Below are 8,922 nucleotides of genomic sequence, written 5' to 3'. Positions count from 1 at the left end.
CCCTCAATCTTTTCACAGAGGCCCTGTACAATGAGAGGGGAGTCTGCATATTTCAAAAGAGCAGCATATGCTCCTTAAGGTGAACGTGCAATATAACACTGCAGGGGGAATACAGTGCATTATTCTTTGCCCCTTTGCTGAGAGAGTTTACAAGCAACATTTGGAAATGGATGGCATTTTTCTATATGGAGACTAAATTTGACAGTTAACCATGATTTTTTTTTATTGAGATATTCAGGTCTTCTAAACTACTTTCCTCTTATGTAAATAAAAGAAATTAGAGAAAAGAACATTTCAATTCCTGGAAAAGTCTCAGAAGTGCCTTCCCCTGAAGCTGTTTAACTATTCTTTAGAAAATAAATTCTGCTCAGAAAAAATTCTGAGCTGCCAGGGAAGTAGACAATGTATATAACTTAATATTTGAAATCTTATTCTCTTTTTTTTCATTATTAAGCCTAATGTGTCCTATCACAAGAGTGCTTAATGTTTAGGTTATAATTTCAGATATGCAAATGAGTCATTAGTTGAGTATTTGATAATCATATTTCAAAAAACTTCTGAGAGACATTAATTGCTTCTTCTAGAATTATATTCTAGTGCTCAGTAATGACAAACACTGTATTAATTTCACATGTATTAGAAATAATGATTGAAGTAAAACCTATTTGATATAATGACCATTAGTTCAGAGCTGTTGAATGATGCTTCATGGCTTAAGATGAATAATAATGGCCCATTTTTCATTAGACAGATGTTCCATCTTATTGTAAAAAGAAGTTACGTCATTGAAATAGAAAATGTAGAAGAATTAGAATATACCTTATCACTAAACCAGATTAGCCAATTGAACAATTAATGACTGAAAAGCATTAATATTTGCAATGAACTGTGAGCTGTTTTTTATCATATTTTCTATGGTATTAATTTTGAAGAATATTTTATACAGAAAAAATTAAAAATTAGAAATCCATAATAAAATGGCTTATGTTTACATAGAGTATGAAATGATGCAGTGCCAAACCATGGTTCTGGTAAAAATAAAAAGAAAAGTTTTTAAATTTGAAAAGCACCTGTTAACAGTAGCTGTCTCCTGGATGGGTTACTGGGTGGAGGACAGAATATGGAGACTATTTTAGACTTCACTATTTTTTAACCTTTTGCATTGTGTATCATATGCACATATTACCTATTTTAAATAATTTCATTAAAAATTATAACAACAACAACAATGACTCATAACCATATATTGAAGTGGAGAGACAGCATTAGAGGCACCAATACAGGCTTTAAAGTCAGATAAAGACACACAAACCCGACACTCTATACACACAGGAGGAGTTCATTTCCCAGTTCTGCCGCTTTCTAGTTATGAGGCCTTGAGCAGATCGCTTGCCTCATGGGTATGCTAGGGGGATTTAAATGGGATTTAGTATGGCATCTGGCATATGGTAAGTGTTCGATAAATGTTGCCTCTCATTGTATGTCATACTAAAGCAGTTTTATCTAATACAATTATCCCCCTAAAATCTACTACTCTTCTTTTCACAATATCAGTATGAGAATCATAGCTTCTCCATGGTAAAATTTAGTATTTATGCATGTTTGTTTTTTTTTTTGTTTGTTTGTGTGTTTGTTTTTCAGTTATAGCCCACCACATTGCATTGGGAAAAAAAGTGGAAGAGATTAATTCCTCCCTTATTCCCTCTCTCCCTCCCTCTCTTCTTTCCTTCCTATCACAACCTTTTCCTGGGTACCTACTAAGTGCCAGACACTGTGCTAAGTGATGAGTGCATAAAAAACCTTAGAAGTCATCTATTCTAAATTTTTATTTTTAGATATTTTATTTATTTATTTTTAGAGATGTGGCAAGGGAGCGAGAAAGAGAGGGGCTGAAAATATGGGAGGAGGTGCCTTTCCGTGTTGCTGCCATTGGGGCAGGCCCTGGGTAGGACGAGGAGGGGGAAGCAGAGAACTGGCCTATGATTGAGCCAGGGGAACCCAGGGTTAGGCGAGTACAAGGGAGACCTCTGAGCTGAAGTGTGGGGGATTGCCAGCCAAATGGGTAGAAGAGATGCTAAGAGAGTACAAGGCCTATTATCAGGGTTGCCAGGTTAAGAGGATACAGTCACAGAAGAGGAAACTTCCTGAGGGCAAATCTACCAACTCTAGTGCCAGAGCCTACCCCACTTAATGGAATGACTATGAGCTTGGTTGGGGTCAACCAAACATTGGCATGAAATGAAGCTCTGGCTTGAGCAGGTTAACAGCACTGAGTTTTGGTTTTCTCATATATAAAAGGGGAATAATTATAGTACTTACCTCATAGGGTTGTTATAATTTTAGCATAATGAACAATTAAAAACTGTATAATAACAACAATAACTATCTGCTTCTCTTCAAAAGACAACCCTTTATGAAATGAGTACTTGAGGAGCCACTAGGTAGAACCTTCTGAACAGGAAGGCCAATGGTCTTTCCTGCTCCCCTTTGGAATTTCACATTTGGGCAATAGAATCATACTCTCTTCCTTATGTTTTTCAGATCATTTAAAAGTCTGAATATAATTTGCCCTATTATCGCCATGAAGCATGTAAATATTCATATACTTCCAAATATCTATGTCCAAACATTGTCTCCCAGACCGTGGTTTACACCTGAAATTGCCACAAGAGCTCTTTGGAAATTTGGATCAGAATGTGTGGTTTGGAAAATAGGCTCAGCCTTCTGAGAGGGGAGAGAAAAGCTCTAAAGAGGACAAATTGGGGATTTTGAATGGGAAGAACTTCCTGAGTGCAACCTCTTATGGATGCCTTGGGCCTGTGTTTGAGGAACTATCAGGATTTTTTCCCTCCTCCAAAGATATCAATACAAAGTTCTGGGGTATTTTGAGGAGTTGGGCATCTGAAGAACCGAGATAGGTAGGGATGTCTGCTAGAAAGTTCCAGTACTTTCTTTCTAGAAAAATAAACAATTTCAGGGGGAGGGAGGTGCAAGTTCAATTGCAGTTTATTCTTTGATGTGTACTAGTTATCAGATTGGCAATTAGTGCATTGCATTTGCTTAATGATAAAATAAATGATCTATTATTTATTTCACTAAAGACTGTGTAGTAGGATAGTCAGAAATGATCCTTTAAATAGTTAAATAGTTTACACTTTCTAGATAGTTTTACTCCTAAAATATTCTGAGAGAGAGAGAGCTCTAGAGGATATCATTTTATATTTTAAAATTTACTATGGGGCAAGAGCTTAGAGGATCTTAAGTCTTTTCTTTTGTCACCACCTCTTTGAATCTGTGACACTCTGTTACTCTGTCCAGGCATCTATCAGAGCAATTTAAAAATGTATTTAAATGGTTATTTATATGCGTGGCTTCCACAACTGCTGAGATCCTTGAGGGCAGAAGCTAGGTTTCTTTCATCTTGATCCTAGGGCTCAGTGCTGAGCCTGGCACATAGTACACACTCATAAAATGTTACATGAAAGCATACATGACATAAGGACACAAAATATTTCTAGTTCTTTAGGATAAAATAAACTATCCATCTAATAGCAAAATTGCATATCATATTTATTTTTTTTATTTTAAAATATTTCTTTTATTTTCCCACATACATTTCTTTATACCAAAAGGTTAGTTATTTTGTTTTTACTTTTTAAATGTTTTATTGTTTATGCTATTACAGTTGTCCCATTTTTTTCCCCCTTCACCCCCCGCCACCCAGTGCATCCCCCACTTCCATAGTTAATCCGCACACCATTGTCCATGTCCATAGGTCTTTTATGTATGTTCTCTGACTAATTCCTTTACCTTCTTTCAATCATGCCCCACCTCCTCCATTCCCTCTTATGGTTGTCAGTCTATTCCATAATTCCATGACTCTGGTTCTGTTTTGCTCATTAGTTTATTTCGTTCATTGTATTTCTCTTATAAGTGAGACCATATGGTATTTGTCTTTTGCCACCTGGCTTCTTTCACTTAGCATAATAGTCTCCAGTTTAATCTATGCCGTTGCAAAAGGTAGGAGTTCCTTTTTACCTGCTGCATAGTATTCCATTGTGTAAATGTACAACAGTTTTTTGATCCACTCATCTACTGGTGGGCACTTAGGCTCTTTCCAAATCTTGGTTATTGGAAATAGTACTACTATTAACATAGGGGTGCATAAATTCTTTTGAATTGGTGTTTTGGGTTCTTAGGATATATTCCCAGCAGAGGAATCACTAGGTCAAAAGGCAGTTCCATTTTTAATTTTTGAAGAAACTCCATACTTTTTCCCACAGTGGCTGCACCGGTCTGCATTCCCACCAACACAGCATAATTCCTATTAAAATACCAAGGGCATATTTCACAGATCTAGAACAAATATTCCAAAAATATATATGGAACCAAAAAAGACCCCAGATAGCCTCAACAATCTTGAGAAAGAACAAAGTTGGAGGGATCACAATACCTGACATCAAACTATACTACAAGACTCTGTAATTGAATCAGCCTAGTACTGGCATAAGAACAGACACAGAGATCAATGGAACAGAATAGAGAGCCCAGAAATAAGCCCATGTCTTAATAGTGAATTGATATTTGACAAAGGGGTCATGAGCATACAATGGAGTAAAGACAGCCTCTTCACTAAATGTTCTTGGGAAAACTAGACTGGTACATGCAAAAAAAAAAAAAAAAAAAGAGAAACTAGACTACCAACTTACACCATACACCAGAATAACTCAAAATGGATAATATAAGTTGTGATACCATAAAACTCCTAGTGGAAAATACAAGTAGTAAAATTTCATATATCTCATATAGCAATATTTTTTGCTGATATATCTCCTAGGGCAAGGGAAATAAATGGAAAAATAAACAAATGGGACTACATTCCATTAAAAAGTTTCTGCTAGGCTAAAGAAACCATCATCAAAATGAAAAGGAAATCGACCATATTGGAGAACATATTTGCCAACGGTACCTCGGACAAGGGTTTGAGCTCCAAAATATATAAAGAACTCATACAACTCAACACCAGGAAGACAAAAAATTCAATTAAAAAATGCCAAAGGACATGAACAGACACTTCTCTAAGGAGGATGTAAGATGGCCCATAGACATATGAAAAGATGCTCTATATCACCTGCCATCAGAGAGATGCATATCATGTTTAATTTTGGACAGGCCATTTATAATTTTCTCTCAGCTTGATCAGATATTATGAAGACTACAAACTTTACACCATACCAAATCAGTTTAAACTCTAGTCCCTTATACAGCATCATCTGTGACATTACCTTTCTGTCAAAGGGCAGCCAGAGGCAAAATTTTGAGCTGAATGAAGTCCATCTTCAGTATCACTGATTTCCCATTTCATTAGCCTTTAAACATGTTATTCCATCAATAAGAATTTATAGATTAAACACAGAAAGTTTTCAAATACACTTTTTCCATTTAGAACTATGGTTTGTTGCCAATTTAGCTGAGTATATAATGTCAGCTTCTCCTAAGGCTGTCCACATACTTAATTAACTTAAGTATTTGTATTAAGTAAAGTGCTCATTGTGTATACAAATCTGTGTTTTGGAGGTGCTTGATCTATGTACAAATAAAAATAGGAATCTCTTTATTATAAAATGCTCCTAGAAGTCTTAATTGTGTTTGTTTTTTAAAAACTGTAATGTTAGACTTGTGTGCATGGAAATAATTAAGGTACATCATTATTGTAGTTTAAAAGTTGTTCATGATAAGACTTATTTTGTTTTTATTGTATGTTTTTACTGAATGATCTATTCCCCATCCCAAAGCAAACATGAATAAAATTAGGTTAAATGCCAAAAAAAAAATAATAATTTATTGAGCACTTATTATGTACCTAGTATTTTACTAGACATCACAGCAAAAGATACAGAAGTCATGGACACAAGCCTAATCACCCAAAAATTTTAGGGAGAGATACATGACAAGGGACTAACTTCAGGTACTAAGTTGTTCAAGTGCAGATTTTAACTGCTGCAGGAGGTTAGAGGGAGGAGGATATTGATGACAGAGGAGTGTTCTTGGAACTCTTCTTGAAGGAAATGAGTTGGAGTTGGATCCTCAATGATGGGAAAATTTAATAAGGAAAAGGGCAAGAGGAGGTTATTACTAGGAGGGAAGTCAGTGTGAGCAAAGACAAGGAGGCAGGAATGAGTTGTTCACACCTTCAGCATAACAAAGTGGCTGCCCCATAACAGAGTACAGTGGCACCTTTGTACTCATTGTTAATTCGTTCCGGAACTCATGATGAGTGCTGAAACCGATGAGTAACAAAATGATGAAGTATTTTCTCTTACAGGGTGGCATGGTGACTCATACAAGTTCTAGCAAGTGTGACAATGAGTCCCAAGCAAGCACCAAGTGCTGAAACATTTTTTTTTCTCATCAAAATATGACAAGTGCAGGGTTTGACAAGTTCTGAAGCTGATGAGTAACAAGATATGATTGTACCTATTTGCTGGCTCAAAGTAAAGACCCGTTGAAGAGGAAGGCAGGATAGGTGAGTGGCAAGCACCCTGGCTGAGTCATGGTGGGTCTCTCAGTTCTGTTTTTAGGGATATTTCATTGATTATGCTATTACAGTTGTCCCAATTTTTCCCATTTGCCACTTTCCACCCGATACCCCCCCTTAGTCTATGTTCATGGGTCATGCATATAAGCTCTTTGGCTTCTCCATTTTCTTTACTATTCTTAGCATCCCCATGTCTACTTTGCACCTACCAATTATGCTTCTTAATCCCTGTACCTTTACCCCCATTCTCTCCTTTCCACCTCTCCAGTGATAACCCTCCATATGATCTCCATATCTATGATTCTGTTTCTGTTCTAGTTGTTTGCTTAGTTTGTTTTTGTTTTTTAGATTCGGTTGTTGATATTTCTGAGTTTGTTGTCATTTTACGGTTCATAGTTTTAATCTTCTTCTTTTTCTTAAGTAAGTTCCTTTAACATTTTGTATAATAAGGGGCTTGGTGATAATGAACTTCTTTAGCTGTACCTTGTCTGAGACACACTTTACCTATCCTTCCATTCTAAAAGATAACTTTGCTGAATAGAGTAATCTTGGTTGTAGGTGCTTGCTTTTCATTACTTTGAATATGTATTTCCTTCACCAAATTAGGGAAGTTTTCTTCCATTATTTTTTCAAATAAGTTTTCAATTTCTTTTTTTTTTCTATAATATTTTCCTTTATTTTTATTTTTTATTTTTTTGGTTTTTCAATTACAGTTGTCCCTTTCTCCCTCAATTTCTCTCAGCCACCCAACCCACCCCCTCTCCCGCAATCATATCCCACCCCGTTATCCATGTCCATGAGTCTTTTATACAGGTTCTTTGACTAAACCCTTCCCTTACTTACCCCCTTCTCTCCCTCTCCCCTTCTCCCTATTGACTGCTATTCTGCTCCTTGTCCTATTTAGTTCCTTTGTTTGTGTTGTTCTTTAGTTTCCTGTATTAGGTGATATCATATGGTATTTTTCTTTCTTTGCCTGGCTTATTTCACTAAGCATAATTCTCTCTAGTTCCATCCATGTTGTCGCAAATGGCAGGAGTTCCTTCTTTCTTTCTGCTACATAGTATTCCATTGTGTAAATGTACCACAGTTTTTTGATCCACTCATCTACAGATGGGCACTTAGGTTGTTTCCAGCACTTAGCTATTGTAAACAGTGCTGCAATGAACATAGGGGTGCATAAGTTCTTTTGAATTGGTGTTTCAAGATTCTTCGGGTATAATCCTAGTAGTGGAGTCGCTGGTTCAAAAGGCAGTTCCATTTTTAATCTTTTGAGGTAATTCCATACTGTTTTCCATAGTGGCTGCACCAGTCTGCATTCCCACCAACAGTGCAGTAGGGTTCCCATTTCTCCACATCCTCACCAGCACTTGTTGTTTGTTGATTTGTTGATGATGGCCATTCTGACTGGTGTAAAATGGTATCTCATTGTGGTCTTTATTTGCATCTCCGTGATGGCTAATGATGTTGAGCATTTTTTCATGTGTCTATGGACCTCCTGTATGTCCTCTTCAGAGAAGTGTTTGTTCAGGTCCTTTGCCCATTTTTTAATTGGGTTGTTTGTTTTCTTGATGTTGAGTCGTATAAGCTCTTTATATATTTTGGAAATCAGTCCCCTGTCTGTGATGTCATTGGCAAATATGTTTTCCCATATGGTTGGTTTCCTTTTCATCTCGCTGATGTTTTCTTTTGCTGAGCAGAAACTCTTTAGTTTGATGTAATCCCATTTATTTATTTTTTCCTTTATTTCTCTTGCTTTACGAGATGTATCCATGAAGAAATTGTTACGTGAGATATCTGATATTTTCTTGCCTATGTTTTCCTCTAGGACTTTTATGGTGTCACGGCTTACATTTAAGTCTTTGATCCATCTTGAGTATATTCTCGTGTGTGGTGTAAGTTGGTGGTCTAGTTACATTTTTTGGCAGGTCTTTATCCAGTTCTCCTAGCACCATTTGTTAAAGAGGCTCTTCTCACTCCATTTTATGTTCCTTCCTCCTCGATCAAATATTAGTTGACCATAGAGGCCTGGGTTTATTTCTGGACTCTCTATTCTGTTCCACTGATCTATATGTCTGTTCTTATGCCAGTACCAGACTGTTTTGATTACAGTGGCTTTGTAGTATTGTTTGATATCTGGTGTTGTGATTCCTCCTGCTGTGTTCTTCTGTCTCAAGATTGCTTTTGCTATTCGGGGTCTTTTTTGGTTCCATATGAATTTACGGAGTATTTCTTCTAGGTCTGTGAAATATGTCATTGTTATTTTAATAGGGATTGCATTGAATCTGAAATTGCTTTGGGTAGTATGGCCATTTTGATGATGTTGATTCTTCCCATCCAAGAACATGGTATTTGCTTCCATTTATTTGTATCTTCCTTAATTTCTT

This window comes from Furipterus horrens, unplaced genomic scaffold, assembly GCF_987537825.1.
Source record: "Furipterus horrens unplaced genomic scaffold, mFurHor1.1.pri manual_scaffold_17, whole genome shotgun sequence".
Classification (NCBI taxonomy): domain Eukaryota; kingdom Metazoa; phylum Chordata; class Mammalia; order Chiroptera; family Furipteridae; genus Furipterus; species Furipterus horrens.
Note: the sequence above shows the minus strand (reverse complement) of the source record.